Here is a 12,079-nt window from a genome sequence, read left to right as displayed (position 1 = left end):
GCCTAGGGTGTATAAATATTGAAACAGTTGAAGAGTTTTATGTAAATCAAATAACTAACGAATAACCAAATTCATATCAGGTCAACTTTGCCTGAAGAAGTTTAACCCTATGTTTCTTCATAAATTATAAATTTATAAATTGGCAATTGAATTTAATTAATGCACATCTGGTGCAGAAAAATTGGTACCATTCATTTTTTTAAGAAAGTTTTTTTTTTTATTAAATTGCTTCTCTCATGTAACCTGTCATTTTCTTATGCTTTGATAAGTCATAAATTAATCATTAGAAGTTTAGATAGCAATGACACTTATTATCCTATAGATCAAGGGTTTTTATACTGCAACACATATGGGGGGAAAATTCCCTTCTCTTATTAAAGAAGAGGGACGAAAGATACCAGAAGAACAGTCAAACTCATAAATCGAAAATAAACTGACAATGCCCTGGCTAAAAATGAAAAAGACAAACAGACAAACAATAGTACACATGACACAACATATATAGAACATTAAAAAATTAAACCCCACAAAAACTAGGGGTGTATTCAGGTTCCTCTTTTATAACAAAGTTAGTTACAAAGTAAGGAACATATCCGATATCATTTGTGAAATGGTTATTCCATAAAGGTCAACCAAATTGTGATGGCGTCCGTAAAATGTAGGAAGGGATGATTTCAGCTTCACCATTTGGAACTTTTGGGTTAATAGCTCACTTGTCAGCAGCAATCCTCTATCAAGAAAAACATAATAGGAAATGCAAGCACGGGAATATCGTATCAATTGGGAGATATTTACCCCGTATGCAGGTGTTGCTACTTAGAAATGGAATGTTCACAATTGGAAAGCTGAAATCATATTTTTTGTCGTAAAGTGATATGAGGCCGACTTAACTGAATCTATCATGTCTATTGTATTCTTTATCCAATTGGTATGATATATTATTCAGTGTTGGGGTTAATTAGTTCTCCGGTGACAAAATATGTTGCATATTACTTATAGAATTAGCATTGGAGGAGCATAACAAATATCAGTCTGTGAAAAAGCGAATGCAGAAAATGGTTTCATTTATGGACAAGCAGTATCGTCTAATATGAAATTGTATATATGCAGACACTCCGTGCGATAAAAAGTTTTTTCGTCAATGGAAATTCTATTCCAGGATTATATAATGCCTCGAATGGTATTTGTTTTCCATACAACAATAAATCACTAGAGCGTTAAATAGATAAAACCCTACTTTTCCAGGCCGTTTTGATGGAGAAAAATCAACTACATCAGTTCAACAAGAATCAAGATAAGATTTTATGAAGAAGATACCAACTTAAAAATACATTGTTCAAATACAAACAACAATTTATTCACAAACTATATTCAATAGTTAGATGAAAGCAAACGTGTTTAATTTAAATTGCTGTGTTTGTCTTATGTACTTGAATAAACAAATACTACAAATTCCAATATAGATGTGATACTTAAAAATATACTAGCAGGATTTTGACATTACCATCAAACAAAAACAAAATGATCTGGGATTCTGTAAGCGTAATATATATCTAAGATATCTGCATAGTTTGATGAAAATACAAGTTGATTTGAAAAAAGTTATTAAAACAATTAAACATGCCCATCTGAAATAAAATAATAATTTTTATTTTTACCTATTGTAAAATCAAATTCTTACATTTCACAGCAATACATCAAACTACCAAATAAGCTTGAATTTTGTAAGATCAATATTCAATATAGTTAGATAGGCTGATTTACACCAGTCAAAACTAAATGTGAAGGCCAAGACTAGTTGAGACAGGTCGAGACAGGTCGAGCCTTGGTGAAGACCATTTACACCAAGATCATCAGGTTCTGAATCAGACTAATTAAGTAAATTCGAGACCTAGTCGAGTACACTTACGTTCAGTTAAGTACAGTCGAGATAATGTCGAGACTAGTCGAGTAAAATGTGTGCTCTATTTTACTGGTCGAGCAAAAAAATGGTCAATTCAGACTCTGAGCAGTTTGTAGTGTAATGTAAAAGTAAAGATAAATAATCACATAGTTCATTTGTATGATTTGAGTTTAAAGCAACTATATGCACATGATTTATTTGTTTTACACAGTTTGATTTGAAGAAAGACCGACATGGTTCGTTGTAATATTACTAACACAATTCTTTATTAATATTTTTGTAATTGTTATAAAATACATTAAATACTAGCAACATAATTAAAAACCTAATCTGGATTTTTATCCAATTTTTAGAAATTTACCTGTGACGATACTAGTACTATTTGTTGCGTTGATTCATTCGTGTTACAAACACACACTTTATAATTATATTAACAAGGTGATTTTGTGCACTGGCCTAGATTTATGAAGTATTCGTTGTAATTCTGTTGGTAACATGTCGGAATGAACTATGATATTGTTTATTTAACATTGTCATAAAGCGCGGAGGTTTAGCTAGCCACAAGACGAGGTTCACCCAACCATTTTGTTTTCTTAAAATGTCCTTTACCAAGTCAGGAATATGACAGTGGTTATCTAATGGTTCGTTTCTATGACTGTTGCATGATTGTTTTTTTGTTTTTTGTTTCACTTACGTTGTTTTCCTCTTGCAGTTGATATGTTTCCCTCGATATTAGATTGTAAACCGGATTTGTTTTCTCTCAATCGATTGATGACTTTTAAACAGCGGTAAACTACCGTTGCCTTTAATTGTCTATTTATAAGTCAGTTATACAAAAAGGAAATATAGTTATAAGTGTACCATTGTTGAAATATTACATAATAATTACGAAACTTTTCAAATTTGCAAGCAAGAACCGAGGAGCAAAACTGGCTGCACCGACCTTGTAAGCGTCTCATGTTATGTGTATTATTAATAATCGTCTATCATACAAATATTTATTTAACATATGCCGTAAAGATACCCTTAAACAGACAGCACATGTCTAAAATAGTATAGCTTAGGATCCGTTTTTTTTTATTTCCATTTAAAGGGACCTATTAAATATCTAATAAGGCATTTATCAGAATACATACAAATACTCTAGGTCTGCCATTTATACACATAACTACATATTTTTACATAACATTTTTACAGTTATGTAAGGGCACGACAGAACTACATACGACAAATAACTTCTATTAAATGTACCAAGAAAAATACGTAGATAGAAATAGGAAGATGTGTTTTGAGTGTCAATATGACAACTCCCAATCCAAGTTACAATTTATAAAAGTAAACCATTATAGGTCAATTTATTGTCACTGATGAGTCATTTGTAAACGTTTGCATAGCAATGTTAACATCGAACGATTGTCCAAGGATTGCAAATTATTACAGGGTTAATGAAATATCAGTATAGAAACTCAGTTCTGTTATCCGCAAATAGTGGACATATAGTCAAAATGTGTATCTAATTCTCAACTTTTACAATATAAACATTTTCTAAGTGTTCGATTTAAATAAAATATATCAGTCTCAATCCTTAATGGATTACCGCTTATTCTAATCCTATAGATTGATTTCCAAAATCTAAAATCTCTTAGATCCAAATATTTATCGAAACAAATTTGAGTTTTGAGGAAGTATAAGAATTAAGTTTGGCTTGATCTTATTGTTATATTTTTTTACAGAGAAGATACCGGTTTTTTTAAGTTACATGCTTGTATGCTCAGCTTTTCAAAAATACAGTCTATGCTTGAAAACCATGTTTTCACTTTATTATTCCTTACTACTTGTGTATGCATCATGATATAACATGTTCTAAGAATTATCTAGTCGATGATAATATATTAACAATGCTAATATGATATAAAAATACATTGGGTATCTCCCTAGTTCAGAAGTTGATATGTAACTTTTCAGATGTGTCTTTTGATAACACTTTTTCTAAAATATATTGATCAGTTTTCTTGCATGCAGCTGATTTTACAGAAAAACATGCCCAGACTTCACATCCATTGGTTAAAATTGTCTTTAAAATATGGTCGTATAAAAAAAAAGTAAAGTTAAAACACTAGGGATAGAAGATGACCCACTTTGTTGTAATTTTAAAATTCTTTCATAGCCTTTTGGTACAATTCACTTTTACATTAAACCAATTTCCAACTCGGTATAAGTGTGATGCCCAAATATTCATAATTATAAGTAAAACTAATATATCTCGTATAGGTGAAAAGGGATATTCACATGTCTCCAAATTTGATTAATAGTATTATAAGTATAAATAGGACTTTCTCATTCCAGGTAAAGATAACCTTAGTTGTATTTGTCATAACTTTTTGGAACTTGAGGTCATTTATGCTCTTCAACTTTGTACTTGTTTGGCGTTCTAACAATTTTTATCTGAGCGTCACTGATGAGTGTTATGTCGATGAAACGCGAGTCTGGCGTACTAAATGATAAGCCTGGAACCTTTGATAAATATCGGTTCAATTACAGTGTTTACATTTGCAATGAAAGAATCAAATAAAACGCAATTTACTTCCAAAATTAAATAATTACTAACAAAAATAACAAACTACAAGGTATATTAAAAAAGGGGAAGTCCATACAATGTAAAAGAAAACAACCAAACGCCCGATTAACTGACGACAGGAATGGAAAATCTACTATCCTATTCCCGACTTGCTGAAGGACTTGTCTGATACTACACTAATCACACATCAATTTACTATTAACTATTCCAGTCACTATCATGTTGTCACATAATCATCGATGTACAGGTAACTAAATTATTTATAGGACACACGCAGTATATAGTATACTGATACAAACATAAATTTAAAAGACAAAGTTTTTTTTTTCTGAAATGAGTTTTAACACAACTTTTGATTTGTCAACCCTGTATACAAACATTCTCCATGTGAAAATATAATTACAAAGATACTTTGAACAACAAAGTTATTTTATATTTCTTCCTGTGTGTTGTTTAATATTCTGACGCCAAACACGCCACTCTACACCAGCGTCAATGTGAACTGTGCCATTCAGTCACAGGACTTCAAATATTTCAATCCTTTATATATATATATAAATAAGCAATGAATGTGGTTGTTTTATTTGATAGATGCTTTTTTTTGCTTCTTTGTTAAATATTTGTTTGTGTTTGTTCTAATTGTGACATATTGATCACTGCTGTGTACCCCTATATTGACAATTTTACCTATTACATTGTATTATGTCTGTTTTGTTCACGCATCGTTGTAAATATGATGCACTTTGATACAACTGTCATGCAAGTGAGAGCTTTATCGCTATAACACCAGGTGCAATCAACAATTCTCTATATTTGAAAATGTTTGTTCCAAGTCAGGAATATTACAGTGTTGTTGTCCATTCGTTAGATATGTTTAGTCAAGAGGTAGATTATTCTAGTCGTTTATCATGCGTTGTAAAAATGGCCTCAAAAGGAATATTGTGTTACGTCAAGGCTTCGATAATCTCCAGCTATGCTTGCGGAAATTTTGATGTGATTTGCTAAAATACTCTGTTCTCTCCACAACATCTGGTCAAAACAAAATTACAAGGGTATATCATACTATTCTGCCTTGGAGTACTCCAATTGTAACATTTTACCTTTCAAACGGCCTCTTTTCACTTGTACTTTTATACGTTTGTTTAAAAAGTCAGTTATTCTTTTATCATTGGATTTTGCCATTCGGTAAGGGACTTTCCGTTTTGAATTTTCCTCTGAGTTCAGTATTTTTGTGATTTTACTTTTTATCCAATATGGATCCACGGATGCTTTATCCACACAGTATAATTTATCTAAAACGAGGCCCATTATTGAAAGCTTTTGTACAGTCTAGGTAAATTGTATACTTGGATATACGACCATATATCATTATTTATAAACACTAACCAGTCGTCCATGACGTCCAGCAACTGTTTAATACAATATCTGTAAGCCCTTAGGGCAAGATACCGTCTTAAAATCGGTATTAAACTATCTGAATCTAAATGATTAGTCAATATAATCGTCTCTACATTTTACATAGTATTGGTCAGTTTTACACCAATACTATGTAAAATGTAGAGACGATTATATTGACTAATCATTTAGATTCAGATAGTTAAATACCGATTTAAGTATCAGCATCCAGCTTATTATCTTTATTTCTTGGACATGTTAAACGAGATATTACTGTAGCATCAATCCATTTTTTTTTTTGTAGACTTGTTTAACAGTTTTGCTGTAAAAGTTTATCATTATCTTCAATGATATTCTGGATAATAACCTTAATAACATTACAAAATTGGGTTCTTCATTTCAAATTTCAAGGCTGATAGATCTTGACCTATTGAACGTTTTACATGTTTTACCCAAATATCAGATTAACTCTAAATGTTTTGTGTTTGTTAGATCTAAGCCAAAAACTGCATTTACTCCCTATACTTCATGGCGGCCATGTGTGTTGCTGGATCAAAACTAGAGAAACAATTCATAAACAAGATACCAGAAGGAATATTCAGTTAAAATTTGAAGTATTTGGTCCATTAATTGCAGAGGAGAATATTATTATAATAGGTAACGACGACAACAGACGCCTAGTGATATAATAAGTTTATTTTGACCAGGTTAGCTAACACACTAGGTGTAATGTAGGAAGAATTCATCCAACATCATTGTTTTGTACATACTCACAGAGTTGTGTATATCGATATTGGTTTGCTTGTTCGACTTTAAAGGGTAATTGTCACATTTGTAATTATACACTATATCCTCTATATGATATATGACGAAAATATATGAACTGAAATAAGTCTGCATTTGTTTTAATAGAACAAAGTAAGTTCAATTTGCTAGTTGGTGATTATAATTTAGTACGCCAGACACGCGTTTTGTCTACATAAGACTCATCAGTGACGCTCCTATCAAAATAGTTATAAACCAAACAAATACAAAGTTGGAAGAGCATTGGGGATCCAAAATTCCAAAAAAGTTGTGCCAAATACGGCTAAGGTTATCTATGCCTGGGATAAGCAAATCCTTATTTTTAGAAAAATTCAAATGTTAGTAAACAGGAAATTTATAAAAATGATCGCATGATTGATATTCATGTCAAAACCGAAGTGCTGACTACTGGGCTAGTGTTACCCTCGGGAACGAAACGTTCACCAGAAGAGGCAACGACCCAGTGGTTTAAATAGTTATCAAAGGTACCAGGATTATAATTTAGTACGCCAGACGCGCGTTTCGTCTACATAAGACTCATCAGTGACGCTCATATCAAAATACAAATTTGGAAGAGCATTGGGGATCCAAAATTCCAAAAAGTTGTGCCAAATACGGCTTAGGTAATCTATGCCTGAGATAAGAAAATCCTAAGTTTTCGAAAAAGTTTTGTAAACAGGAAGGTTTTATTTTTATCTGAGGTAGCTGCATCCTTAGTTTCAATTTTTCGAAAATCACACATGTGTTACACACATGTCAGGAAAGTCTCGATATGTATTTTGAACAAGAGTGCACACGCTGAAATGTCTCGCCTTCTTTGCTAATCATTGATTATATGTTGATAGACCTAAATATAAAGCTTTATTACAACTGTCCCACAAACTCCACATTAACCAAGAAAACGAAACATTGATCAACGAATCATGAAAATGAGGTCAAAGTCACATGAACCATGCCAGACAGACATGTACAGCTAACAATTCTTCAATTCAACAAATATAGTTGACTTATTGCTTATAGATTAAGAAAAACAAACTAACTAAAAAACAATAATTAACACTTAGCAATGGACCGTGAAAATGAGGTCAAGGTCAAATAAAACCTGCGTAACAGACATATAGATCATAAAATATTTCCATAAACTAAATACAGTTGACCTAATGCATAAAGTATTAGAAAAATAGACCAAAACTCAAAAACTTAACTTTGACCACTGAACCGTGAAAATGAGGTCAAGGTCAGATGACACCTGTCAGCTAGACATGTACACCTTACAATCATTCCATACACCAAATATAGTAGACCTATTGCATATAGTATAAGAAAAACAGATCAAAACACAAAAACTTAACTTTAACCATTGAACCATGAAAATGAGGTCAAGGGTAGATGACACCTGCCAGTTGGACATGTACACCTAACAGTTCTTCCATACACCGAATATACTAGACCTATTGCTTATAGTATCTGAGATATGGACTTGACCACCAAAACTTAACCTTGTTCACTGATCCATAAAATGAGGTCGAGGTCAAGTGAAAACTGTCGGACGGGCATGAGGACCTTGCAAGGTACGCAAATACCAATTATAGTTATCCAGTTACTTATAATAAGCGAGAATTTAACATTACAAAAAATCTTAACTTTTTTTCAAGTAGTTACTGAACCATGAAAATTAGGTCAAGGACATTGGACATGTTACTGACGGAAAGTTCGTAACATGAGGCATCTATATACAAAGTATGAAGCATCTAGGTCTTCTACCTTCTAAAATATAAAGCCTTTAAACAGTTAGCTAACGCCGCCGCCGCCGCCGGATCACTATCCCTATGTCGAGCTTTCTGCAACAAAAGTTGCAGGCTCGACAACAAATTACATCAAAGACGATGATTAAACAAACGTATTGATCGGATACAAACGTGATAAAATAAAAATAAACCAATCTTTCGGATATGAGTTTATTAAAAAAATATATCTGAATGAACAACTAAAACATTATTAATGATCTACAGTATAATACTTGCATGTCTAGGTATAAGAAATTAACTGGTTTAAGAAGTCTGACGTTTATTCTATGTGTTAGAAAAATTCCCCAAAAGTTATCATTTAATAAATAAGATATATTGTAGCATTCCAATTTTTCAAAGATCCAAAAAACAGGAATTTTCAATTCAGATATTTTGAAGGACCTACTCGAAATGGTTAAAAATCCATAAACAATTATTTTTACCTGTTTGCATTGATTGCTTATTTAAAAATATAGTCAACAAAAGTGAAGTACAGAGCTGATTTTTTTAAACTTTTTTTCTAGTGGAAAATATATATCTACAGTCGTATTTTTTTCTTATTTTCTTCTCCTAACGGTATGTGAGAGAATCGCTAATGGCGTGCATTTTGTGACAATTATCAATAAAAAAAGAAGAAAAAACACAACATAATAATCATTTCGTCAAGAAAAATGTGTTAGTTCATCTCCTGAATAATAATCAAACTTTTCTAAGATATCCCGCTATTGATATAATATACAAAACATATATTTGATAAGTCTAGATCTACAAATGATTTATAAGCACTAATTCATTTATTTACATTATTACCGTACTGCTATTATTTATGGCAAAAATAACATTCTATAAAATTTTGAATTCTTAAAATACACGTTACGACATTAAAATGTCTTTTTTTTATTTAGGTAGAAATGTGACAGTAAATGACTTAAGTATTTTTTTGTTGGTTTATTCTATACATACAGGAAATGATTATTTTCTATTTTTTTGGTTTTTGTATCACAAATGTAATACTTCAAGAAAACAGTTTTTACATAATTTGCATGTTTTGAAGTAAAGGATGCAATTTCATTTCATAAAATATCTACATTATAAGCACGCACACCTCAACAAAAATCAACATGAAAACACAATATTAAAATCAACTCGGTATCAGCAGTAGTTATATCAGTTAAATGATTGGTTATATATAGATATGGCATGCAAACTATAATAAAAGTGTATAAAGACTTACTACAAACGTTGCCAAACTTTAAGATTAAACCAGTCATGAACAATAAAGAAAACTATTTTGTTTTTACTTATTTTGTATTGGAGCAGACATTTGAGTTCACAGTTACGTTCTATATTTTTGCATCAAATTTATTTTATATGTTCAGCTGATTACTTTATTCCCCGAGCTCCAAAACATGATTTTCAAGTAAACATAGTCAATAAAGTGCACACAGTCATGTAAATCATATTGACTTACTTTTTATGTACATGTATCATATGTTTAAATGCATAAAATTCCCAAAAGGGTTCTATCAAGATATACAAGATTTTGTCAAATTACAATTTTGAAAGATTCCAAAAACAAGAATTTTTAATTGAGATATTTTGAAGTACCTACTCAAAATGGAACAAAATCCTTAAAGGTGTAATACCTCCATTGATTTCCCCCTATTAGTCGTTGATAAATTTGCACTTTTTAAAAAAAATTGCAGAACTTATCTTTGTTTCAAATAAAGAAATACTTGGCACATCAGTAAAGTTTTATCCTTTCCAGTACTATAGAAAAAAATTCACATAACATTGCATTGCATATAAGAGAAAAACCATTAGAATTTAACCAATAAAATTTCTCCCCTTATTTTATCTATGTACAAGGTTTAATCACCATGTAACCTCAAGATTACAAAATTTTCTATAGAAATCCAAAATAAAAAAATAATGGTGTTTTGAAATACCCAAGATAATATGTTTATGACACAGAAATGTTTTACTGCAATAAAATATAGGATTAATTACAAACAACTGTCAAATTCAAGGGAATATATTTTTCGACCTACTTTGATTGCTTATTTAAAAAAATAGCCAACAAAAGTTTCTATATTTAAGTACTTAGCTGAATTATTTTTACAATTTTCTAGTGAAAAAATATATATCTACAGTCTTTTTTTTCTTTTCTTTTCATTACAGTATACAAGAGAATGGCTCAATGAGTGCATGTTGTGACCATTATCAATAAAAAAAACATTGCAAGAGTTCCGCGGAACCCAGTGTCTCGCCTACTTTTGCTGTAACTCCCAGCCCTAACAAAAATGAGGAAAACAATGAATGAAAATATTCCTCTTGATGCTATTTTTTGATGGTTAGAAACTTCTGTCCAAGTTTGGTAAAAATTTCAGGATAGTTTATGAATCGAATAAACGTTTTGAAAACTTTAACTGCAGACTGTATGTAATCTTAACTGGAAGAAATACTATGTCCATTTACAAGTAAAATACAGATACACAGGTACCAAATATTATCAAAATATCCTTTCTAGATACTAGCTTTTGATCATAAACAAGCTTCTGTCCTAGTTTGGTACAAATTAAAAATAGTATAAGAAAGTTATTAAATTTAAAAAAAAATAACCACAGAGTGAATGTGTTGTTTCCTGGCAGAAAACCTAAGTCCATTTAAAAGTATAATATGAACAAATGAATTTATTTTCATACAACATTTACTTCTGGATACTATCTAATGATCATAAACAAGCTTCTGTCCAAGTTTGGTAGGAATCAAGTATAGTTTATATATAAGAAAGTTATAAAATTTCCAAAACTTTAACCACAGAGTGAGTATTGGTGAACGCCGCAGACGACGACGACGACACCGACGACGACGGAATGTAGGATCGCTTAGTCTCGCTTTTTCGACTAAAGTCGAAGGCTCGACAAAAAGAAGAAAAACACAATACTAAAACATTTCATCCAGAACATGTGTTAGGTCATCTCTTGAATCATAATCAAACTTTTATTTATATTTTATAGGGATGATTGCGCACAAGGAAAACAATTTTTAAGATATCACGCTATTGATATAATTTACAAAACATATATTTAACTAGTCTCGATCTACAAATTATTTCTATGCGCTGATTCATATATTTACATTATTACTGTAATGGTATTAGAAAAAAATCATCATGGCTAAAAGAACATTTTATGAAATTTTGAATTCTTAAAATACACGTTATTACATGTACATACAAGTGTTTTTTTTCTAATTTTGGCAGAAATGTGAAAGTAAATGACCTAAGTCATTTTCGGTTGAAGTATTCTATACATACAGGAAATGATATTTTTTTTCCTGTTTTTATAGTTTTTGTAACACAAATCTAATATTTCAAGCAAACAGTTTTTACATAATTTGCATGTTTTGCAGCAAAGGATACAGTTTCTCTACATATAAAATCTACATTTCAAATTGTACCCACATTAACAAAAATCAACATGAAAACAAAATATTAAAATCAATTCGGTATCAGCAGTAGTTAGATCAGTCAAATTATTGGTCATATAGTGATATGACATGCAAAAAATAATAAAAGTGATATACTAGTACTTGGAAAAGTATAAAAGA

The sequence above is a fragment of the Mytilus trossulus genome, chromosome 8, assembly GCF_036588685.1.
Source record: "Mytilus trossulus isolate FHL-02 chromosome 8, PNRI_Mtr1.1.1.hap1, whole genome shotgun sequence".
NCBI classification, from domain to species: Eukaryota; Metazoa; Mollusca; class Bivalvia; order Mytilida; family Mytilidae; genus Mytilus; species Mytilus trossulus.
Note: the sequence above shows the minus strand (reverse complement) of the source record.